This window comes from Sceloporus occidentalis, unplaced genomic scaffold (genome assembly GCF_023333645.1).
Source record: "Sceloporus occidentalis isolate IW3139 unplaced genomic scaffold, rSceOcc1.0.p SCAF_151, whole genome shotgun sequence".
Lineage (NCBI taxonomy): Eukaryota > Metazoa > Chordata > Lepidosauria > Squamata > Phrynosomatidae > Sceloporus > Sceloporus occidentalis.
In genome coordinates this window covers 1,627,457-1,654,413 of record NW_028317131.1, presented here as the reverse complement: position 1 = coordinate 1,654,413, position 26,957 = coordinate 1,627,457, and the positions used below count along the sequence as shown (strand labels likewise).

At 38.7% G+C, this 26,957-nt stretch overlaps 1 protein-coding gene across 3 annotated transcripts in view; it reads right to left on the bottom strand.

Moving 5' to 3' along the window:
* LOC149280628 (disks large homolog 2-like) overlaps positions 1-26,957 on the bottom strand; it is a 522,250-nt gene that overhangs the window by 398,868 nt on the left and 96,425 nt on the right. The window lies entirely within an intron of this gene.

Below are 26,957 nucleotides of genomic sequence, written 5' to 3'. Positions count from 1 at the left end.
CACACTATTGTTCAAAAATTTGGGGTCACATTTTACATGGGAAAACAAGGAAATTTCTAACCGCTAACAAATTTGAAAAATGTTTGGTTTTTTTAACGATCAATTAGCCCTTAAGCTTAAACTTGGATCAGCGAACACAACGTGCCATTAGAACACAGGAGTGATGGGAGTGATAAAGGGCCATTAGAACACAGGAGTGATGGGAGTGATAAAGGGCCATTGGAACACAGGAGTGATGGGAGTGATAAAGGGCCACAGGAACACAGGAGTGATGGGAGTGATAAAGGGCCATTGGAACACAGGAGTGATGGGAGTGATAAAGGGCCATTGGAACACAGGAGTGATGGGAGTGATAAAGGGCCACGGGAACACAGGAGTGATGGGAGTGATAAAGGGCCATTGGAACACAGGAGTGATGGGAGTGATAAAGGGCCATTGGAACACAGGAGTGATGGGAGTGATAAAGGGCCACGGGAACACAGGAGTGATGGGAGTGATAAAGGGCCACGGGAACACAGAAGTGATGGGAGTGATAAAGGGCCATTGGAACACAGGAGTGATGGGAGTGATAAAGGGCCATTGGAACACAGGAGTGATGGGAGTGATAAAGGGCCACGGGAACACAGAAGTGATGGGAGTGATAAAGGGCCATTGGAACACAGGAGTGATGGGAGTGATAAAGGGCCATTGGAACACAGGAGTGATGGGAGTGATAAAGGGCCACGGAAACACAGAAGTGATGGGAGTGATAAAGGGCCATTGGAACACAGGAGTGATGGGAGTGATAAAGGGCCATTGGAACACAGGAGTGATGGGAGTGATAAAGGGCCATTGGAACACAGGAGTGATGGGAGTGATAAAGGGCCTCCATATGCCTATAAAGACGTTCCATGAAAAATCACCCATTTGCAGCTAAAATAGACAATTACAACATTAACACTGTCTGATCAATTTCATGTTATTTTCCTTGGTTTTCTTTTAAAAACAAGGACAATTCTAAGTGACTCCAAACTTTTGAATGATAGTATACATATATTTTAAATACCTAGCATTTATATTTCATGACTATTAAATATATAGGGTTTAGTAACTGTACATATCTGCCAACCTTGCGTGTGAGTATTCTGGAGAATCCTGTAAAATGCTCCTGTGAAACAACAGTATTCTATTTGCAGAAGACCAATGCTGAATTTAAATGTGAATTTGTGCTGTTAAAATATTAACTATTAGAATAAAACATATCATAATGTCTTATATTACAAATACAATGAAAGCCAAATAAATGTATTACAAAAAACAAAAAAAAAGCCAAGAAAGCAAAGCACATAAAATAACAAAACATTACATTATTCTGCTGGAAACAAAATTGTGCAGATCATCTGAATTCTGCAGGCACTTGATCTGCAGTACTGGTGCGGAGGCAGATAGCGTGAATGTGGCTTCGGTGCAACAGGCACATCATTAACCCCTTGGGTGCCAGAGCATACACTAACACAGCACTCACTTCAATGACACTCACAGGGTTAAGAGAAGAAGAATATTTTAGATTTGCTCGCCACACCACGTCCGCGGTATAAAAAAATCCAGACGAATGCAATGCGTGTTAGCAGACATTTGCATATCTCCAGTCTTGTTTGGTACCCAAACCCCTGTGTGTGTGTGTGTGTCCCCGATCACCCTCTTTTCTAGGATCTTAGAGTGTTTGCTGGGTGTGAGGGCATCAACGGGTTCTACTACCCTGAAGGTCACAATAATGTGTAGTGGAATAACTGTACAATAAATTGGTTAATGAAAATGTTTTTCTTTTTTTTTTTTCTTTCTCAGTTACATAGATACCTACAACTCACATAAAAAGCCTCAGTTAAATCCAGCCACACTTTGAACCGCAGCCTCAAAAATAAAAGTCTCCCTTTGCGCGATTTCAGATGCTGGGAGGTATGCTTCAGGGGATTATATAACCTTCTTTCTTTTTGTAGGAATATTTGTATCTGCGGTGGAAAAAGGGTTTGGAGATCTTACTAAACAGGGGACTGCTGGTACCTTGTGCCCCAAGAGGCATGCATCGCCTACCCCTGCCACACAGGAGAAGGCTTTAAATTGCTTGAGGGTCTCAGTAGGTAAAAATGCGCTGCAGTCCCACTAATTCAGCTCATTGGTAAGGAATATGGCCGTGAAAAATTAGATAGGGCTCACCAAACTTGGGGTACTTTGACGTAGTGGCGGGCGAAGCAATATATGGCCATTTAGTGTGATGGAATCCCCAATATTTATGCCCCAGATAGGTGTTTTTTTTAAATGGTATTCGCTGGGTATGCGCTGAATTCTTGCTCTGGTTTGGGTATCTATTGGTCATTATTATTCTAACAGCAACCAGGGAATCCGAAATTTTTATGCTATTGTGTATTGAATGTTTTTGGAAACTATCACATAGAACTGACATCAATCGTGACCATAAGCTTAAAGTTCTATAAAGAACAAGCAGCTTCACAAAAACTGATGAAGTATTACCTTATTTTATTAGGTTTGAAGCCCTGAAGCGATCAAAGTCTGGCAGAGATGTATTCTGCTCTAGGCTGATTAGGCTCTGATATAATAAAACTATAATAAATATAATAAAAAAAATGTGTCCCAATAAATACCCCGTATGTGGGGCATTACTCTAATGGTAGGATGTTGTTGTGGGGTTATTTTTCAGCAGCGGCACCTATCCCCATAGAAGAAATCCTGAGCAAAATTGGGGGGGGGGGATCAAATATTATATATTAGAAATAAATATTGCTTTATATGTATTAAAAAGAATGCCCTAATTATCTAATTAATGCAATAAACATACAAAGGTTAAACAAACATATGGTAAAAATGGCAGAAAAGTTCCAGCTTTTGGGATATTTTTGGTCATTAAGGGTTAATGAAGGTGACATTTATGGATTACACATTCTCTTGATTTATTTATTTTTTAACGTTGAGCAGGACACTTCTGTATGATTAAACATCCCTGGAGGAAACACATAATCATTTCGTATACCCTTGTAATCATCCTTCATAAATATAGACGCAAATACCCTTTTGGTGCCTTTTGGAGCCCGATGACGTACTGTTGCTACTGTTAGTCACATCGGATGATTTCAGAAATGCTTATTAATTATTGTGTCGATAGGCTGCAACTATAGACTCCCAGGCTATTTAAACATGACTTGGTTTAGTGGACCCAGTGAAGATCCGGTACCTCTAGACAGCCTCTCAGTGCCTTGCAACAACAACCCCCAGCATCCTTTTCCACAGCTGCTCCCCCAAGCCGCACAGGATGGTTTGTTGCTTGCCGTACGGAAGCGCAGCGGCTAGAATTGTGAGGCTATTCGAACCGTCAGAATACTTCCGGTTGAACACTACGGTTCCGGTATTGTTTTATGCTTTTACATTTCTACATTGTGGAAATGTTTAATTAAAAATGAAAAAAAGTTAAATATTCTGGGAAATAAGGTATAATACATTTTTATGAGTCAGCTTTTTTTTTTTTTTAAGATTTGTTGGATAAGTGCATGTTTGTGCATGCATTCTGTCTCGTTTTACTGAAGTTCAAATTCTATACCAGCCGCTTGCAGGTCACATAGACGCCGTCCATCGAAGGGTTACTTTCCTGACTACAATGTACGGTGCATCTTCATTACCCTTATCAGTGCCACGTTTCATATATGAATATGGAAATATTAGGCTCTTTATACTCTCTCTACCCAATATGGTGGAATAATAATGATATTATAGAATATTACTAGGAACAAACAAACGTATTAGATTAATGACTTCTCGTGGAAGTATTAATCGAGTATTCCGGAAGCAATAAAATAGGAAGAACTCCAAAAGGGAAGGAATCAATTTAAATAAGTACACATAGTTAATAGCTTTCAAGAAGATAGCATCTAATTTAGGTATTAGTAGCAGCTCTGACGGTGCTTTGCATCATAGCCGGAGCCGCCCAACTAGAGAAGAAATCTCTTTGGTTGGTCTGAAAAACCCTTTGGAGACTGAACTCCCTCAGGTTGGTAGGTATAGAATAAAGCAGCCACATTCAATGTATGCAAGGTGAAGAAGGAACTACTTTTCATTTTAGGAGAACGTAAGGGCGAGACAACCTTGCTGATTTCCTCCATTCAAGAATATACTGGATGCAACCAGATAAGCATCTGATCTGGTCCAGGTTGTGTCATGTGTTCTACTGCGACCAGTTCAAGAAAAGGGAAGGTAAAATAACTGTTATTTGTATTAAAAACAGAGGCTTCTTTTTTATGTAAAGTAAGCACTCATTGAAGAATGACTTTGGTGTCAAGCGACACATTGGAAGACTAAAACCTGAGATTGCTTCACAACTTGAAAGCATTCCTCCTATAAAAGGAATAAAAACAAAGGTGCATAAATCACAATTATTCTCTCTCTCTCTAGAAGAACAATATTAGTGGATATTGGCCCCTACGCACTCGCTAGTTCTTACACACATAGACCTTTATTGTTTTGATGTATCATTTTCCAGAGATGTTATCAATGCCGCTTTGTTTAAAATAAACTATACTTTTTAACAATTGTTTTATAATATCAAGTTTTTCTTTAAGTAATGTAAAAAAAAAAAAAAAACTTGAATACCATCACTACAAAGGTTATTTTCTTTCTGATAATAAATGTGCCATTTTCTTATTAGTCACAGGTTATATATACAAGAATAACAAAAAAAAAAAAAGATTTGGCTAAATATCATTTCCAGATCTTTTTCCCTCAGGCACAGAAACCCCTAATGTATTATCTAAAAATCACCAAATGATCTTTGTTTGCTACGTATGCTCATTTACAGAGTCTAGGATGTGACTGATACGTCCAACATTGATTTCCAGCTAGAACAAATTGCAATTATAATCAAAGAAGTTGTTCCATTGTTTGATGTTGGTGACACAGGCGTGTTTTTTGTACTTCTAAGGAAAATTGGCCAAAAACTTGTTGTTGAGAATTTGAAAGCTTTGTTGGCCCGTGTTACTACATCACAATTAGGTGGTTTCCGTGGGCATAATGTTACCACGGGACACCATATTTAAATAAACTATGGCAAATGAGACTAATTCATTAGCATTTTGCCCCACGTGGTGATGTTTCAAGCGAGTAAGCAGGTTTAGCAAATGTATATGGTTTTTTCCATACATCTGTATGCTGTTCTTCCACACAAGTTATAGAATGTTTTTAACGCTCAACATTTACAATGTGAAGAACTTTCAGATAACAATGACCTTTTAAGCTAATAAAAACTCTAATTTAAATAGAATATCCTATTATTTTTGATCGATAAACTGTATTACATGTTTGACCAAAAGAAATCTGGGGTAAAACTTTTAAGATAGGGAGGAAACTTGAAATATCATAAAAAATTGACAATATACAAAATTGACAATAACATTAGCACATTTTCAGATATACAGCTACAGAAGGGGAACAGGCTTAGGGTCATATTAAGTTTGCATATGTCTTAACATCAACTCAACTGTCAGCAAACATCAAGTTCTTATGAAAAGCATAGTGTTTTGTCTCATTGAGGTGAGCTGAACTAAACTCATTGGCCAGAAACAAACCAAAAAATGTGTCTAAATCATTTTTGGCCCATTTGCACATGTCTAATGCCCATCTTTGATTCACCCCCCCCCCCCTTCTAGCTTTGTCATAACACCTGGCAAGCAGAGACAAGCCAAGGATCCTTCAACAAGGGCCAGTCTGACTTGTACCAACACACTGAGGTGGTATGAAGACGAAGGGTCACAAAATCTGATGTAATGTGACCCAGAGATAAAAGCGAGACTGCTTGCACAGATCAGCAAGAAAGAAGCGTCAGAGTAAGGTAAAGAGGTAAGGGTGAGAGAGAGGGAGAATGTATGTATGCATGTTAGAGTGACTGTGTTAGCATGAATATGTATGTATGTATTAAAGGGAGTGTTAGCATGATTGTGTAAGTTTGTGTTAGAGTAAGTATGTGTGTTAGTGTAAGCATGTGTGTGTAAGTGTGCATGTTAGCATGAATGTGTTTCTTAGAGTGTGTGTTAGTGTAAGTGTGTACTAATGCAAGTATGCATGTGTTAGTATGAATGTGTGTATGTTAGTGTAAGTGTGCGCAACTATGTGTGCCAGTGAGTTGACGAGTTGGCAAGTTGGAATTTTGTCAAAGTTGTGCATGTAAGCTGCTAACATCTCACAAGCATCCAGGTGTCCAGCAAGGTCATGTAACTTACATTATATGACCCTTCAGAAGCAGGGAGGCAGCAGCTCACATGGAGAGTGCGAGCTGCAGAAAAGACAGGGACAAAAAGGGAAAGGAGGAGGGAGAACTCTGTGAATGACATGGATAACAGGAAAGTGAGAGTAAGTGTATGGTAATTGTGTGTGTGTATGTTAATGTGTTTGGTATTAGAGTGTGTAAGTGTATGGTGATAGAGTAAGTGTGTAGGCAAATTGTGTTAATGCACGTTATTGTATGGTTTTAGCGTTTGTGTAGGCTAGCATGCGTATATGTTATTGTATGGTGTTTGATGTCAGCATGTATGTATGTCTTAGTGTATGGTGTTAGCGTAAATGAGTGCATCGGCATATTGTGTTAGTGTCAGGGGTGAGTGTGTAACAAGGGACAAGAGGAAGAGAGATAATGTGTATGGTGTTAGCATGAGTGTGTGTGTCAGCATATACATTAGAGTGTATGGAGTAAGCCTATGGTTAGTGGCACATGGGAGAAGGAGAAAGATAGTGTGTGTGTGTGTTATGTGTTGGTGTAGAGTGAGTGGGTATTTTTGCATGTTTTTTTTTTTTGTGCGTGCTTTAGTTAACAGGGGCACCAAAGAAATACTGCACCCAGGCACCACCAACCCTAGTCCTACCCCTGTTAGCGCTCGCAGTTTAGTTTGGTTGTGGAAGTGGAACAAATTACTATTTTAGTTCCATCTCTACTGAAATCTAAAATACTGCAGTCATTCGGATCCATCTGTTATGGATAAGTGCCAGCAACTTTATTTCTTAAGGACACCCATTTTTTTTCTAAAACCACTAAAAAAGTGTTTAGTGCAAGTGGAAAAACACACTTTCTTCTAGACAAATTTAGAACACAGTCATTATCTGTAACAATTAATATGATTAAATAAAGCCTTAATTGCAGAACTGTATAATGATCAAAATACTAAAAGAAAGAGATGCTTTTATCTACAGACTTTGTCTGGTGCGGTAAACCGCAGGGAATCCCGATTCATGTATTAGCATTCGTGTCAACTGCACTCACAGATACTAAAGGATAAAAAAGTATCCAAAGCACAAGACCCTGCAGAATTCAAACCATCCCCTAAAGTGTCATAAATTTATAAAAATGTAGAATGTGACAAGCAGGAGAGGTTTTACATTTTTCAGATTTTTTTTAAAAAAAACTCTTGGCATACACTGAGGAACAGAGTATTTTAAAGAATATATATTTTATTTAATATCATATATTTATGAGGAATCTGAGTGCTTATTTCTTCCCCTAATATATCTCCTTTCTAGTAGCTCAGAACGTTGGCTGGTAATGAATGTGTCAAAGTGAGAGTCGTAATAATGGGTATTGAATCCACAGAAGAGGGGTTTATAAATTCAATTGTCAAAATAAATACACTAGTAGATCCAATATTCTCAATAGGTCGATGTCATGTGAAGTCACAGGTGTTACCAAAATCCCTAGAATAAAAGATGTCTCCCAGTCATCCTCTAATGAGCCCTTAACCACAGGGGACCTAAGAAGCTGCTAATATAGCACTACTACCTTTACTGATTGCAGATAAGACCATCTAGAGGAGTTGCCCTCTGGGTTTGTGGGGCCTGGAGGGTTTGCAAAGCCCCATTTGTTCCCTTTCTTAGGAAGTGGCAAACGTGGGTGCAGTTCTCTCCTTTGTGGTCTTTGCCTTTTTGCCAGAACACTGCTTTATGATATCATATCTTAGTGCTTCATCTCACTCTATTCAGAGACCATGAATGTGAGAGAGCGTTCCAATAATTGTGGCAATGTGGGACTAGGGTGACCACAACCGCCATGTTTTCCAGGACATATAATTTTAACATATTGCTGACCAGCCCAGATAAAATGCTGTCCTGCAGTATGGAGGATGTATAGACTTATGGAAGGGAACCGATTAGTCAGTTATACATGCCCCATACTGCAGGGCAGCACTTTATCTGGGCTGGTCATCAATATATAAAATTTATACGCGTCCTGGAAAACATGGCTGATGTGGTCACCTTGTGTTGGACCATCCTAAGTGCGGGGCTTGCGGTGTGAGTCCTGCTTGCCCCAGTCTAAATACAGCCTTTAAGCATGCTTTACCCCTATCATATGCAAATCACACAAATGATTTTAAGGCAAAATTTGGTACTTAATACCAAGTACGTTCCATAAAAACTGGCACTAGTGACGCATAAAGAAAAGGGAAAACCAGTGTTCAGAAAAGTGAAAGCAAAGGTAATAAAATCAAAGAGATACTTTCCTCTTATTGGTCGTGTGTACAGCTGCAACCCTATGTAATACTCTCCACAGAATGTTGAAACAATAACTCTGACAAAAGACTTCCGTCTAGGGACGCTTGTAACCACCGATCTCAATGACTCCGAAAAACAAAAGATAACATATGCCAAAAAGTGTAATACGGTAAAGACGGGGGGGGGGGGGATCAATGGAGTGAGTGGTGCTGCGGAGAGAGCAGAATAGGGGAGAGCTGGTGCGGTGAGAGTATGCCTTCACAGTGAGAGGGGGAGCAGAGATGAGGTGCCCCCACTGTGTAATTCTTACTTATTCCTCAATAATAAAAAAAATAAAAAAAAAAAAGATATTTATAGAATGTACAGGTATTTCACTTTAGGTTATCAACATGCAGCGGGGAAATACCTTACTAGGGTTGATCATTATTTGTTTTTAATCTCATACCACCATAGCGTGGCAGTACAAGCACATTTGTAATAATAATGTGCTTGTAATAATAATAATAATAGTAAAAAGCATAACAGAGACAAGTTAAAACAAATGGACATACGATCTTGTATCGAAAATGCAAAAGTGTCAGGGTTTGACTTTCTGGGTGTTAGGGCGCACCTACTACCCCTTACAGCTTGTGAACCCAGATAAACCTGTCAGGGCCCAGGCCAGCAGGTTGAGTAGGAGCCCAGTTGCAGGGGGGATACCAGGGGCTCTGTCTGTACCCATTGATGCATCATGACTGGTAGGTAGGCACACAACAGACAGAAAAGCAAGACTGGAATCAAAGAATAAAGGGGAACTGTAGCGAGGATAGGGTAAACCAGAGTGGCAGGGCTTGGAAGCCCTCAGGCAGGGCACATGGCTTGGAAATGGCTGGACAGGTAGGTGAATCTGGGACACAAAGTTGGTTGTGAACGTAACCAAGGTCATACACAGAAGATCAAAACAAAATACACGCAGACTAACAGAAACCAAAGCCAAACAATGCAATGGCCCAGACTGAAAGGCAGAGCAGGTATATAAGAGCAGTGCTAAACTCGGGTAGTGTGGCTTAGCTGTCCCAAGTAATTAGAAAGGGGTGCTGCTGAGAGAGAAAAGGGTGGCCACTAGTGGCTGCAGGTAGACATGACAATGAATAATTATCGCATAGTCCTGGCTGGCAGGGTTGAACCCTGACAAAACCCCTCCTCTTCCTTCAGGCTGTGCCAATAATTACCATGCTGGTTCAGTTGCCAATTGCTGTTTTGTGGTTTCAGACCCATGAGTGTGTTTCTCCAGTGTACGGTCTCAGTGTACGACCTGACCCGACTGACTGCCATTCTGGTTTTTGATTCCTGTCTGATTCTGGACTACACAAATTTTTGGACCCCTGACCTTGGCTTGTGTGACTATCCATTCCAGCACCTGATCTTGGCTTTTTTACCTGACCCTGAGGGGTTAATGTTTAATATGTAACTTTTAATGCATCTTGGGTAGCTAGTGTAGTGGGGGTTAGTTAGTTAGGAAATCAGTAAGCTAGGGTCAGGTAGGGGTTAAAAAAACTAAAAATTCTACCTAAATAACGGGTTGTTTTCAAATTAAGTTAATTAATAATTTGTTTGGCATTTTTTTCACATTTGGCTGTGAATATATGTTTTTTAATTCCAAATTTTTTATTTTTTTTTAAACGCCCTGTTCCTTAATGGGATTATAAAAAAATAATAAAAAAAAAAAAAAAACAGAAAATTTACAATTTTATCATAATTCTTTTAGGACAACCAAAAATAAATTCCGTTCCATAAAGGTTATGTCTATTTCATAAATGATCTTAGTTTTTTTTTTTGCCCCCGTTGAAAACTAAAACTTGAGTTTCATTTCCAACGAAGTTATTCAGCACAGACCATTGATTCTTATTAAGTTAAATAGTGTACGCTCTACGGATTTCACTGTTTTTCTGATGCGACCCTGCTGAGTTTTTCTTTTTGCCATTAATCATTTACGCATTTCCATGCCGTGAAAAGGTATTTTCTTTCAATTTCTGCTATGCTTAAAAAAAAAATAAAAAATAATGCTGATAATTACATCTGCTTAATAACGTCTCACTGCATTGTAACAGCTATTTTCTAAACGGTACAAACTGTGCCCATGGAATGTTTAGTACAATGCATTAGAAGGCATACAATTGTCTAAAAATAATTTAGAAAATGAATTTTAATTTAATTTTAAGAAATTAGTATTGTTAATAGTTTCTTTTGTCTGTAACCTTAATTGATGAATTCTATGAATTATGTATACATTTCGTATTAAAGGTTAAACTCCTGCTAAGTGCGTGCAATTAGTATGGAGTTTCACTAGTACTCCCAGCAGGATACACAGTATTACCCCAAGTCAATACCTCCTTCTAACGGTTTTCCTATAAGGAAATCTTGACACACGGGGAACGTTTCGATTAGATGTCTTAAACAAGGACTTTACAAAAAAGGAAAATAACGATTACCCAATAATAAAATAAAAGTAATTTAACTCCCAGTGCACATATCTAAGTAGTGAGCTATAATCGCTCAAACTCACACAATTAGTGAGAGTATCTTTAAACAATTAGGGTCAATTAAGGATGAATTAAGGTCAATTAGCGATACAGATATTTGCTTTGTATCAAGGGGATCTGGACACATTTTTATCGCTACTTTACCTTAATTCAGCCTAAGTGTTTAAATAGCTAGGGAACATTAGTATGTAATCGGTAGCATTCCCATTGATGTCAATGAAGCAGCAGCCAATCGCATGTATGCTAGCATGTGCAAGAAGCATGTTATGATATGATGATCCATGTTTTTTGCAGAGGTAGCAGGGTGGAGAAGTTAAAGGAAACAAAAAAAGTCCTAGCTGAATGTTTTGTCATCTTTTTAGCTTTGTTACTATCCATGAAAAATGATTTTGTTGGACTTTTGTTTTTTTTTTAGTCAAATTTATTCACTAGAAAGGAATTGATATAATTCATTGGCTAAAATTTCATTAAATATGATACTAATGCAGAGTGAATGAAAAAAATTCATTTCTTTGTGTGAGATTGAAATTGAAAAGTTCCCTTTGGGTACTTGCGCATCATAATCCAATACTGGAGAGTGCAACCATATATCAGAAATCTTGATTAAAAATATTCGCTGAAAGCAAAGCTATTACACAAATCAAATATTTCTGGAAAAATTCAAAGCATAATACGGTATGTACGGATTTCCTTAACCGACATTTTATAAACCATAACCGAGTATAATAAGTTATCATATTCCTTATTCATATTTATTTAAAAAAAATGTTTTAACTGTATACTATAAAATCCACCACGAGGACATATTGATTTTCTGAGAATGGCTTATTTTTATTAGCCCGCTCTTGCTAAAAACATTACATGTCCCATTGTAAATATAAACTGAAGTAGTTATGACAAGTAAACAAAGGAAGATGCATCTACAATACCTATATATCTTTGTTCAACAATGATTCCCCTTTTCCTTGTTTAGCGTGACCACACAAATTATATATTTAAGGATAGGGCTTTCTCTTAATACCACTTTTAATACACTTTTGTATAGTCTGTCATTTATTATAAATAGTATTGCAAAAACATTTTAAAAATAAAAAATAAAAAGATTTTTGCAATTTTACTTAGAATATCAAGAATAGAATAATATCACACATGTATTTTTTAAATTTTATAAGGGAGTAAAATGCCCCCTTATATGATACTTCTTAATTATGTATATTTCTAGGGGTAAGGGCACAAGGCTTTTGGACACATTTAAAAAAAAAAAAATTTAAATTTTTCCATTATTTGGCTGATGATCCATTTGAGGTCTATACAAACCTTAGCACTGTTTCTCTCTCTTTTCAAATTAATTAGCACTGCTGCTGATCAGAGTGATCAGTAAGCAGGGCTTCGTTGGCCTACATTGCTGATCACAGTACCTGTGATTAGCCTGCAGGGGGAGTGCATTACAGGTCTCAGGAGGGTCTGCACAAACGCTCTGGTAATCTTTTTTTACTGCATGCTGTTTCCAGCGGGGTCACAATGGAAGTTCAGCCATTCTCCGCTTTTATGAGAAACTAGAGATTATAACTCCTGCAACTGTCTCAAACTTCAACTCTCATCAGTCGGTAACTGCTGCTACTGACAAGTTACACATATATCTAATACTTTTCCCCGCCCCTTGTAAATGCTGATTGGCCAGAGTGAAAAAAAAGCAAGGAAAAACTCCGACAGGTTGTTGGAGCCATCAGTCACAGCCATAGCCATCAATGAGACCACCTTTTTTTTTGGCTACTTCTCTTCTACGTATCAGCCATTGATGCACACAATTTATTAAAATACATTTTTAAAATACAGTCTGATTGTTGACTTGAGATTGTTGACAATTTTGATCCAAGGGATATGAAGTTGTAGTCCACAAAAGCATGTGAGCCAGAGGTAGAAAAAAATGGCGTATGAATTTAACCTTCATGGCCACATCTATTGGATACATTTACTAAGAGTTGTGGGGAAAATACGCCTCAACCGCAATCCTTATTGGGTTAAACAATTTAATTTGTATTTATGCCTTTAAAAAAAAAATAAAACCAGAAAAAGGTACAGGGCTCACTATTTCTTTTTATTCTGTAAGGGTTGCTGCTATTATATTCCAGTAAATAGACTTTTCGTTTATTCTCTATGAGGTGGATATTTGACAGGCTTATTAAAACTGTTGGAGTGAGAATTCTGAATGTCTTTTATAGTGTCAAAGTAGTGTCAGGCAGGGTGAACTCCTTACTGTCGCTTATTCTCACACCGTACAACAGAACTTATTGAATGTTTATATGGTTTAACACGGCAAAGCTATTCAGTTCTCTGTGACTGAGCCAATATGCCGAGTGACCAAAAGCTCAGAAACGGAAATTAAGAAAATTACTCAAGACAAGGAGATTACCCACAATTGCAAATATAACACAAGGGTAAATTCCAATAAAGCTACAGGAGGTGTGCAGCACGGGTGAGATAATGGTGGCCACACAAAATATTGACACTTTGGGCAGAATTTGGACATTTCCAATTAGGGGTGTACTCACTTTTGTTGCCAAGGTTTAGACATTAATGGCTGTGTGTTGAGTTATTTTGAGGGGACAGCAAATTTACACTGTTCTTCAGGCTGTACACTCACTACTTTACATTGTCATTTCTTCAGTGTTGTCACATGAAAACATATAAAAATGTGAGGGGTGTACTCACTTTTGTGAGATACTGTATATATTTTTCCTTGAGCATGGATTCCCGCCTGGATTATTGCAACTCCCTACTAACTGGTCTCCCCCTCTCCTGCCTTTCACCGCTTCAATCTATCCTCAACACTGCAGCTAGATTAATTTTTCTCTGCCGTCGTTCCTCATCCGCTACTCCACTATGCCAATCACTTCATTGGCTCCCCATACTCTCCAGAATCGAATGTAAACTTCTGACCCTGACCTATAGAGCCCTCAACAACTCTGCACCCCCTTACATCTCTATCCTCCTATCCAAATACACCCCTACCTGCCCTCTTCGCTCCTCTCACGACCTGCGGCTTTCTTCTACTGTTACCTCTTCCCACTCCTGTATTCAGGATTTCACCCGCGCCGCTCCCCTCCTGTGGAATTCCCTTCCCCGTTCCGTCAGACTTTCTACCTCATACGCAACTTTCAAAACCTCTCTAAAAACCCACTTGTTCAGGGAAGCGTACAACATTCCTTTACAGTACTCCCAACCATCATCCTAATCATAGCCATCTGAACAAACCGCTTCAACACATCATCGCAAGCAGATCAACTCATCCTCATCCAAGCCGCCCTCTCCTATTGTCTCACCCCCCTCAACCACCGACTAGATTGTGAGCTCGCAAGAGCAGGGCCCTCTTCTCCTTTGCACCAGTTTGATATTGTATGTGTTTATAAATTTGTTATTCTGACTGTAACAGCGCTGCGGAATCTGTCGGCGCTTTATAAATAAATGTAATGTAATGAGCATAAAGCCCAGTGCTGTATACAATAATGCAGGTTAGAATTATATTATATTAATATGAACACAGTGTGACATCATGAAGCAATGTAGAGGAATCGGATTTATTTTAATTTTTTTTATGTGAAAAGTTGGGTGCTGGAAAAATTGGACATAAATGTCACAAGCTCCTAAATGTGACCTTGCCACAGACTTTCATTAGTCAAAGTGCCGACTGTGTGATTAAGACTGAGCCATGCTATTGTTTCCCACAGGCAGTATGATAAGTCACGGTTTTTGTCTAGTAGATTGGGGCTCAGATAAGAGAGCGAGAACTCATACAAATGGCTGATATGCAGCCTTACATTTAAATCTGATATTAGTAATAAAAAAATGGATGGAAGATTCCCTTCAACTTTTAATAACCAGTCAGTTCTTCTATTGGGTAGAGAAATGATACACTAATTGTGGACAGACACACAGCAATGTGTATCCTATAAAATTATACGACAATGTATCCACAATTGGTTATTGTGAAGGGGAAAGGGTCTTTGGCAAAAAACTATGAGTTGCAGCTCTAGTCCCACTTGAGATCTTTAGGAAATCACGTTACAGCAGAAAGTAAAGTTTTGACTTCATCATTGTGTCTTGGTGGGAATGAGAAAGGGAAAAAATCCTTGTTATCTTTTTTTAACTGTGATTCTCTATATTAACTGTACAATTGGCATTGTTATTTAGTGGCCCCTGGCTTTAAAGTAACAAGGCCATTTTGCATCCATACTCCAACCATGAAAAACACGTTAAGGAGCTCACACAGGAGTGGAATCCCAGGTACCCACACAAAGCTCTTTAGCTTTACAGTAAAATAAAAGATATTATGAAAACATATAAAACAGTTTACAACCTGTGGCTTTTACATTGCTACATTCTGTTTCCTTGGCAACAAGTATAATCCATCCTCCTGCATCACAGAAGGAACTTGCTTTGACAGGCGGTGTGGGAATTATACTTTTAAATCTTTTTCCTAAAGAAAACAGAAGTTACCTTAACTATACTAGATGTTATTTTAGAGTTAACCAACATCCTGAAGGGCGCTGGTAGGGTTAGGAGACCTCTGCCATCAAGTTTAAAATCTGAATTTAAACATAATTGACTGATATTTCATGATAGTCAAAGCTAAACCAAGAGCCCCTTTATGTTCCTTCATTGAACTTTATAGTATTTGGCAAGCCCTCTGCAGGCTTCTGCCATGGGCCCAGCAATGCTGCCCTTGGCCTGACCCAGAGCAGGACTCTAGCCACCCCATCCATAGCCCCTGTCTTCCCTGCATTAAAAGTCTACGGAACCAATGCCTAAGTACCCCACTACCTCAGTCACTAAGCCCATGTGCGATAAATAACTTAATGAATAATTTGGGGTACTACAGGTCACACAAGTCAAGCTAAGAAGACTCAGCATCTCTTATACAACATTCTCCAAGTCTGTTTTGAGAAATTGTTATGTGATGTTCCGTGGCACCATTACACTCACAACACATAACCTCAATGCACCTCATATAACAATAAAAGTTCATATTAAAAACATTTAATAAATAATAAATCACAAGTCATAACTTTTACATCTGTTACCACGACATACCTACTTATGTTGAAGAATTCCGGAGGATATCACTCAACTTTTTATCTACAACTGCATTTTATATTTATTGTACTATTTGTATTCTTACAATACTGCAATTCTGTATCCCCCCAAAAAAGCTCTACCTGTCATCTACCATATCCATTACTGCAGATATAACTATGAAGGTTGGTAATTTCATTATATCTGTATCTTCCCAGGATAGGCTACCCAGAGCTCTCCCAATTCTGGGGGAGGGGTTTTGCATGTTGGGGGGCTACCACAAACATTTAGTGGCCTCGGACCAGGCAGGAAGTAGGCAGAATCTGGGCAGGAAGTAGGCATGGTCACACTCCCCAGGAATTTCCGGGCAGTTCCAAGGTATAATTATATCACAAGCCGAGTTGAAGGCATTCTACCCATAATGCACTTGTGGCACCTTTATACCCAGGGTATCACCCAAAATGTATATAATGTTTGTATAGAGGAAGATCCAGTTGTCATTTATAATAGCGTTTGATGGATGCCTAGTGATTTTGTCATTCAGAGACCGACCAAAGCTGCTTTCTCCTCTTGCTACCATAGAGACTAAAAAATATATATTTAAGAGGTTTAATTCTTACTCAAATTTGTAATTAACAGCATAGGAAAAGAGACAATTACCATATTTACAAAGAGTAAAAACTAAGCTCCTGACACTACATAATTATTCTCATCATATATGCAAAGCGCATTTAAAGAAGACACAAAACACCATTCTTGCTTGGAAAAAATATTATATATCTAACCTAGAAAGCAAAATATCCTATGTATAACTATCTGTAACTATGTTTTACTTTAAGGCTGACAGCTCTTTTTTACATTTTTTGATAATAATAAATATATCTAGAAGTACCTTAGGCAAACTGCTGGCCTGCCTGCAAGCGTTTTGATAAACATAACTATAGTCGGTTCGGGGACAAAGAGTATGTACACAGGGTTGTTATGGGGGGGGGTACATGAAATAGCAGGTCGGACCCCTCTGTTTGGCTACCAGGGTGTGCTGAAGTAGGTGCCATGTATGTATGTATGTATACTATATATAAAATGTACAGTATGCAAATACAATCACTATATGACACTCACGCTAATGCCATACAACACCACCACACTCTTTTACACATGCACACACTATCCAACAACACTCACAGACTCTAACACTATCACCAAGTGAGATATATCTATATACCTATATACAGTGTGTGTGTCTGTATATATATTTATAGTGTTAGAGTGTTGTTGGATAGTATATGCGTGTGTAAAAGACAAAATATGGTTTTGTTATGGATTTTTTTCATTTTTTGAATGGGCTTTTTCTTTAAGTGGAAGGTGTGTTCTGCAGAGAAGTGATGATTGTCAGGGGATGGTCCCTAGAATGGAAATTGCTGATTTTTGTTGTCCACCTGCCTCGCTAAAGGGTTATTGCAGTTTCACCCCCTGCGTTGTTTTATTGTTGTCACACTTTTTTCTTGGTAGTTGCAGGTAAAAACATGTGAATGGAGATTGCACTCGCATTCCCTCATCTAAAACTTGCAAAACTTAAAAGCTGCAGTAAGGTACATGTACTCACAAACAACGTATATTGGCAAGCATGTAGAATAAGTCATGTCTGGTCAGTCAAGTTCACAACATTTGAGTGGTCAACCACTGCATGTCAGAATGACACAACCCAAGGAAGCAATTATCCTGATATTTGATAATTAATTTCTGTTCTGTCTCCGGTTAAGTAAGACGTTTGGCACCCAATATGACTCCTTAGCTTGGCTTTAGTAAACTTGATCAGCAGTTGTTGACCATTTTAAGAAGTGCGGTTTCACACTCAGTGAATAAAACATGCATCTGGTTTAAATTAAATATATTAAACTCCAGTATAAGTATCATTTGGATGATAAGTATATAAATAAAATGGTACTGTATTGTACCTTTGTACAAGCAATTATTTAACATGTGACTGATCATATAAATGAATAATTATTTGGACATTTACCATGGAAATTATACCACTTTTTTTGTTTTACATAAAACTGAATTTATGTATGTAATAGTTATGCTACGTTACGTCAAAAGGTCCTAGATAAAAAGAATGTGAACTTTATCCCAAAAATTGGTGTTACGGATCTTTCTAATACTGTTTACTGTATTAATATAGCTAGGAAAGGTATTAGATAAGTGGCCAGAGAACCTTATTGTTGGTTTTATCATGTTATGGGGCAAATGAGAGATGGGGATGTGGGTAAAAAAGAGGTTAAGAGCTCCAGAGGTTTGGCAGCGAGCCTTCAGATTTACAAAACCTGAGGCTTTCACTCTATATAATTTGGAAATTGACAATAAAATTTACATACAAAATAAACAATACCACGAACACACATGAGACGTACTGGTGCAGAAGAATAGGAACTTGCTGTCGCAATCTTACAATTGATTAGACTAATCATTGTCTATTTCAACGATCCCAGCGCTTTCAGTTTTTGTTAAGTGTGTCCCCCAGACACAAATGTTACCAAATATAATGTGTACTGATGGGTTCAGGAAAACTCCAGAGGGTCTTATTAGTGTAAGAAATTCTTTTGTCACACTGATCACTGAGGAATGGTCAATGATTACTTTAAAATTAGATCCATTGGTTTTGGGGTTTTTTCAAATCCCAGGCATTTGGCATGATACATAAAAAGCAGGGTATAGCAATTCATTTTGACTTCTGTATCCTGCTATTCTTAATTGGATTCTTTTTGTTTGGTGAGTAATATGCAAAAATAACAAAATGTTTGGGGGCGTCATTGAATGTTCCTAAATCCTAACTAATAGAGAAAAAAATTAAATAAACCAATTGAATTCAATTTGCATTTGTTTCACTAACATGTCATTCCAAATGATTAACATTTAGTGTAGGCTGTACATCCATGTCAATAAAAGTCGAAGATAGCAAAACTTCTGTTTGCGGTTCCTGTTATCAGAGGCAGTAAGTTCTGAGAAGCAATGTTCTCTGATGGGTAGGTGTTGCACCCTCCTGGCTGGTGGCATGGTTGGGTTTCCTGATGAGATACAGACCTTTGGGGCCCATGTGGTAATGTATTTGCCTTGGTCAGCTCCCCAGCCATGGATGCCATACTTACCGCTGAGCTGGGTTATGGTCTCACATCCCGGTGCCTTAAAATATTTAATTGCATGCTATGGAGGCTGTGCCCGCCATGCTAGTTGGGGAGATCAGAGACGTTTCTTATAACGGTCTCATTAAGCAGCACTAAGAGAACTATCTACGCCTAGTCGGTCTATGCCCAAATACGTTGCTGACTACCAGTATTTCCTCTCCTAAAATCTGAACTAACCCCTTCTGGCACCATTCCATGTCAACACCATGCTACCCCGTAAAAAATAAATACTATTAATGCTATTAACATTCATTTATAAAGTACAACTTAAAAAAAGTGCCGCAAACCGTCAGCTGTATCATTGACTATGGCATTCTGCCATTGATTTACAAACTCAAGATGTGCCAACTTTTTTAAGACACAAAAATGTGCAGTTAAAATATAATACGCATTTTACACACATTTTTTATTTAATGTTATTACCAGTTAATTGTAATAGAACTGATTCCATGCATTTGGACTATAATATTTAGCTAAAAGGATGTAACGTGAATTATTTCTACAAGACAAACTAAATAAACCATTTAACAGCTATGCTAAAAGCATTATCATTATGTCAATTATTTATTGCAATTCTGGATATGCGCAGGGCAAACAAACAAACAGAGTGAATTTTGCTTTCTACTTAGAGAAAATATATACAAAGAGGACTGAATGCGACGTCTTTAAAGAGATGGTTTACCTGGACCCAGGTTTACTTTAGGGGCCCATAGCAGTTTTCCCTTGAGCAGCACTTTATATTTTTTAAGTGTTACTCAAGGACCGGCAGACAGCATTGTTCCCAACGGCCAGACGTATCCTCCTTCCCCCTACCTGTCTGAAGTTGTCTTGGTACATGCGAGACATCAGACCACAAACTTAAGGAGGGAGAAAAGGAGGGAACACCATGGGTCATGGTCATACCTGGGAACTTTAGGACTCCGGCTCCCCGGAGCCTTCCCTTTGCGGGACGCGGCCAGACTGCCCACTGACGGTGGGTGGTCCCTCTGACGTCCGTGTATATAGGATTAGTATAGTATATAGGACTAAATAGGACTAAATGGAAACCTATTTATAAAACATGAATAGTAATCTCGGAATTGAGATTAATATGTGTCTAAAAGGAGGTTTGTGATTGCATGTCGTAAAGAAAATTAGTTACACTTTTAATCTATTTAAATGCAAGTAACTTTTTTTAATTTTATTAAGGTGTGTTTATAAAGTTGGAATTAAATTATAGGTGGTAAAGAGTGGTTGCTATATGTTCTTCCAGTAACAGATGGCTTTTTTTAAGTAAGTTGTTTATCTTATAACCAAGATGGCAGTTACCATTCCAGAATGTTAATGGTGCAGCTGGATTCCTTTATCAGAATTTAGCATCCACCGGGATGTACAAAAAGTCCATTACCTGAAGAACAGGGTGATTTGAAGAGCTCGACTATTTGCTCGAATACAGGACAAGGTTTTTTCAGAATAAATGCTCTGAAAAATACCCCTCGTTTTATATTCAAGGTCATTTTATAATCCAACCTCAAATAGAGGTCTGACTACAAGACTAAGATCCAGATCCCCCACAGCGCTGCAGGGAACCTGGATCCTCTTCTCTGGCAGCCGGTGGACATTTGCGTGACATGACCTTCCGGAAGTGCCGGGTAGCAGCAGAATTGTCTACGCGTATCATGCAGACGTCCATCGGCTGCCCCCACTAGACATCAGGGAGGTGCATAACTGGGGTCAGATGTGTGTAACTGGGGGGCAGGTTGGCAAATATATGGAAATAAAAACAAGAAATGCATTTTTCGCAATCATAGATTTTATTGAATATGAAAAAATAGTTTGCATGTGAATTAATATTTACTAGTAAAACTTTTCTCCTATCTTATAGTGTTATATTCAGGCTTTTTTTTCTAAGTTAATTAATTTTCAAATTTTGGGGGGTCGTCTTATAGTCAGGGTCATTTGATAATCGAGGAAATACGGTATAATATGAATAAAATCCCTCATATTCATACCTGGGAACTCTTGGGGTTTGACCCGGAAAAGCCCTGCTCCCGTGACCCGGAGAATTCTCCGGCTCGTGGGGTCTTGACAGGTCCAACTCCCCACCCATTTGCCCTTTAAATGGGGGGTGTTTCCCGCAACGTCAGCGGGGACTACCCCAACGTCAGTGGGAACGCACCCGACATCAGCAGGAAGTGGTTCTGCAAGGGTAGGGTCTGGGGTAATCTCCCAGATATGCTCAGATTATAATGAAGCTCAATACCGCAAATCACTAATACACTGAGGTTATAACAGTTAATGTTTCGTGGGAATGGGCGGTCTGAGTACCCAAACCTCTCTAGGAGTAACGTAAAGATCCGCTCCAGTTTTATTTTAATGTTAAATGCATACTGGAGTCAATGTCACATGGCTTCCAATGCATTTTACTGCATGTAAATCGGTGCTGGAATCCATTAGTTATAGGAGTTAGAATATAAAACTTCTGTCTCTACAAAAAGCAGGAAGCATTCGTATGTACACTTCCCTGAAATCAATGGGAGCGGCGGCAGCAGCAGCCAATCGTGTCTATGCTAACTGTACAGTGATATTTACCTAGCATATATGCGATGGGCAGTAATTACACCCACTGATGGGAGTGATACTGAGCATGAGCAGAAAGCACACTTCATGGTGTCAGCCAGGGGCGGAATCCAATAACGAAAGAAGAAATCATAAATTTGTTTGCGGTAAAATCCATTGGCATTCATGCAAAGTCTATTAAAAATAAAAATAAAATTTTGGGGACAAGATTGTTCCCTTGGCAATCCAGGCAAGGGGACCACCAGTTGCATACTTTATTGCCAGTGGCCACATATTAAGCTAAAGGCTTGTCATTGGTATAGAGCACACAATGCATATTTTGTTCAAAGCTAGACAGCTGCAAACCCTAGGACAAGGGTGTCCAACGACTACATATCTCATACTCCTCTGCCAGCCCCTGACCTGAAAGAGCATTATGGAAGATGTAGTCCTGTAGCAGCTGGAGGGCCGCAGGTTGGGCACCCCTGCCCTAGTACTACTACCCTAGTAGTAGGAAATTTAAGCCTATGTGGGCAGACATGCCAACAACAGACAAATGACTCTGCCAGTTGGGCCAATACAATGAAAAGCAATATAATGGCGATTAATATAAAGCAAAGTTCTACTTATTTTGGTGTTGGCCATCAGTAGCGCATTCTGGCCCAGTCGACTAGGCCCAGGCCTAAGGCAGCAGGTCTGGGGGGGGGCAGAAGCCCCACTGCTGTAAAACAGGGGGCTTGATCGCCCTATTAGGCAGTCGGACTCCCTGTACTGCCACTAGTAAACTTGAGGGCCACAAACAGGCCACAGTTTTGGATATCCCAGTTTAAACACAGGCATTTCAATTAAACATTCATCCAAACTAGGATATATAGAATTCCTGGTCTCTTTGGGGTACTCGAGGACAGTAGTTGGATGAGATACACAGATAGTGAAGGAATGAGAGTGAAGCAAGGGTGGAGAATGGGCTTAGGGCAATATAATATATAAATATTATAATATATAAATATTAAAAGGAATTTGGGACAAAAGGTTAAAAAAATAAATCTGGAAGGGATGGGGGATACTCTTCATTCAGATGAATGCTCAGCTTAGATATAACTAGTGATTGAACTTCACGTGTATTCTGCACTATGTTTCCATAAAGGTCATGCTATTTCCTATTTGTGTATAAAAGACACTAAGTCTCTGTAAAAGGGAACAAATGTATTACACATGAGATAATACAGTACTTAAATTTCATTTTCGTATAAATAATTGGGACCTATTTGGAATACGTTAGACACCACCACCTGGAACACCTTTAAGAAATAATGTGACATATATATATATATATATATATATATATATATATATATATATATATATATAATACATATAACAATATGGAATGATTATGCTGAGTATAATAAATCATATAATAAAAATTTTAAGGCTTAACCATTGGACATTACCCTTATTAATCCACACCAATAACTTTGCTTCCAAATAAATGTCTTCTTTCTCTTGTATTATTTTTATTTAATATCTACCTTGTATTTTCATAATAACAAATACAGATAAATATATACTTTTTGTCTTCGCAGTATAAATTACATTAATCTAATCTGATGGGATATTCACATCCTTTCAATTTACCGGAAAAAAAGGGTTTCCCTTTACCTTAAAAGGAATATATATAATCTTTATCTTTATTATAGAATAAGATATATCGACATAAGAATTTTTGAAAGATACACATTAACATAAAGAAAAATGAATGTAAAATATGCGTAATAATCCAAATTGAAACTGAACCGAAAATAGATTTTCTGAGCTCACCCTGCTTAATCACAACCACAGCACAGCTAAGATGCAGCAGAATGATTTTCAGTCCTACCTTGGTTGTAACGATACACAGACAATCCATTCTGCAGGGCTCAGCCGGAGTAAACGCAAACCATTAGAAAAATCCAGACCAATTCTTTGTAGCAACACAAAAGCCGGAACGATACAAAAGGGTCTCGTAGCTGCAGAGCCGGTTCTTTTCTCAATGGGCCCCTTAACAAGAAATCCTCGAGTCGTCGTTGACAATGCTAAAGGCTGTCTCTATTCTCACAGGTATCTGGGAATCCACGAGTGATGATGATGACAATGTGAATCAAAACTTCCATGTGGTTCGTCGGGCGTGTTTCCTGCATGACTCAAGGTTACTTTTGTAATCAAAAGTGTTCCTTTAGCTCAACGCAACAAGACGATCTGGGATGCAACGTGCGGAAGACAGCAAGACTAAATTTCTGTCCATGCTTTGCGAATACTGAACTGCTTCATCATGCCACAAATGTTTCTCCTGCCAAGTTTCTTTTTTTTTTTCTCCCCCCCCCCCCCACTTAGCCTGAGCCACTACAGGGCACCGGTATCATAACGGTCCCAGCGGGCTGCCTCGGTAGTTTCCATACATACCGACACAACGATTTACTTACAATGTGATCCTTGCAAGTTTGCGGTGCATCAAGTGCACAGTATGCCTTTTGCAAAAACTGGCTTTTCTTACCGAGAATCCTATTTTACTCTGAACATGTCTTGTTTAAAGACAGCGTCTGCTAAGTGCACACACCATCTGCTCGGATGCCGTGTTTAAACCAGATTTTTACATAGCGGAAGAACAGAAAATAAATCAATATATTTAACTTCTAAACAACATGGACATGTAATTAGTAACGGAACGGGCATAGCTAACTAAACATAGTTTAATCATGAAATAATAACAAATATTTCTGTAATAATAATAATAACAAAAATACTGCCTCTTCCTTCAGTTTATTAATGTTTTTCTAAATAAATAGAATGGGTTATCCTTTTAGCAGGGGCTTTATATAAACAGGTGAGTACATAATTCCAGAAAAATGTTAATCTGAACAATATTGTCCCTCTTGGACACCCTTATTTATTGGTTGATGCCTGCAGGCGACCAATAGAGTCACTTGTACAAACCTTTAACTCTTGGAGCGGGAAAGCACCTGGTCTTGCCAGACCTGGTTTCGGCTTCAGGTCAGTACAAGCGACTATTGGTTGCCGACAGGGAGCTCCTTCATTGGTTGATGCCAGAGGAGCTTCCTGTGACTAATAGAGTCGCTCGCAGGGACCTTTAACTCCTGGAACCTCCGAAGGCCAAGTTACCGCCGTCAAGAGTTAAAGGTCTGTACGAGCGACTCTATTGGTCGCCGGCAGGGGGCTCGTCTGACATCAACCAATGAAGAGCAGCTGCACTGGAGTCACCTCTTGTCAGATTAGTTATGTTTATGACAACTTTTTCCTTTTTTTTTTTTTTTTTTAGTGTTCCCACTCAAGTTATATATTGCCTTTTGGTATTTTTTTTTGTGTACTGTCCATCATTTAGTAATGTGAATGAATATAAATAATATAACCAATATCATACAGGCCTGGTGGGCCACTGGCCATCTGCGCTCCATACTCCAATCTGCAGGTGCAAGAGTGCAAGTTGCAGTAAAGAAGGGCTCCGCACAAGGTAAGGGAGGGAGGGGCAGGCAAGCTGAACAGATAATAAGAAAGAGAGTAAGAGTGTCTGTCTTTCTATGTATATATATGGCAAGTGTGTGTATGTGTAAGTGTATGGTGCTATAGTTTTAGTGTGTGTATTATATGGTGCTGGGGTAAATGTGTATGTATGTGTAACTATGGTAGTAAAGTGTGTGTTATTGTATGGTGGTAGAGTGTACACGTGTAAGTGTATGGTGTTAGCTTATATGTTTGTTTATGGTGCTAGCATGTGTGCAAGTGAATGTGTGCGAGCTTATGTGACGGAATGCTGTTAGCATGTGTGTCTGTGTGCGTCTTATTGTATGATGTTAGAGTGTGTGTTAGTGTATGGTTTTAGAATAAGTATGCGCAAGCATATGGTGCTAAAGTGCATGTATGTTAGCATATGATATTAGCATGAGGGTGTGTGTTAGTATCTGGTGTTAGAATGCACGAGTGAGTGGTTGTTAGCATGAGTGTTTGTGTCAGCATGTGGCGTTAGAGCGTATAGGTTAATGCATGGTTGCCATGTGTGTATATGTGTCAGTATTTGGTGTCAGCGTGAGTGCTAGTGTATGGTGTTTGAGTAAGGGTGTGTATCAGTATATGGTTTGAGTGTGAAGGGTGAGCCTAGGGTTGATGGTCCGAGGGAGATACGTGTAAGTGTAGAGTGAGTGGGTATAAGTGCGAGTTTACATATTAGTATGTGCATGTGTTTTAGATCCCGAGGAGGGGGGGAAAGAAATACTGAACCCAAGTGTCACTAACCCTAGACTCCCCCTGGTCTATGTAATCTGCTGAAACCATGCCAAGTAGAGTCCAGACAACAGGTTATAATTTGCTGCGGACATTAGGATTCCAGTCTTAACTGGTAGCCCATGGAAAAAGAAAGGAAATGCTTAAATTTTGCATGGATTGCCTTTGCTATGCACTCAGGGGACGCAGATTTGATGTCTTAAATGTTAGTTTAATAAAACTAAAGTAATAAAAGTTTTAAAGAAGTTTTTTCAGTTGTTATGGCAGCAACCTATCAGTGCCTGCTTTTGTGTCACATGACAAATAAGTGTTCCCAACAAAAATCATGAACAAGGCAAAATTTATTTAAAAGTGCTATGCATAATGTCCAGAATTTATCATTTAGTTATAAAATTTTAAATTCAGATGAATATGTGGACCTGCCGATGTAAAGTTTATGGCAAGCAATGCAGGCTGCTACCCTCTGTTCATAAGGGAGACCAAAAAACAGGCAATGAGATAGACATCGACTGTAGACGGGACCAGCGTACAGGTCGATGGGTAAAAATCAATGCTTCTTATTCACACAGAAAAAAAAAGCTGCCTGACCAATAACAATAAAAAAGGAAATAAAATAAACATATATAGTGTACATTTCTATGAAAATATAGGTTTCTCTGCCTACACTAGGGGTCATAGACCTACAACTAAACACACACCTGCTATAGGACTTTCAAAGAGTAAAATGACTCGAAACGTGCGGTTATCGTTCATAAATTATTCCGTTTGCAGGCCGGGCTCTTCCTTGCCTGCAGAATAAATTATACCTCCAAAACAGTGACAAGCCATTATTGTCATAAAACAAAGCAAT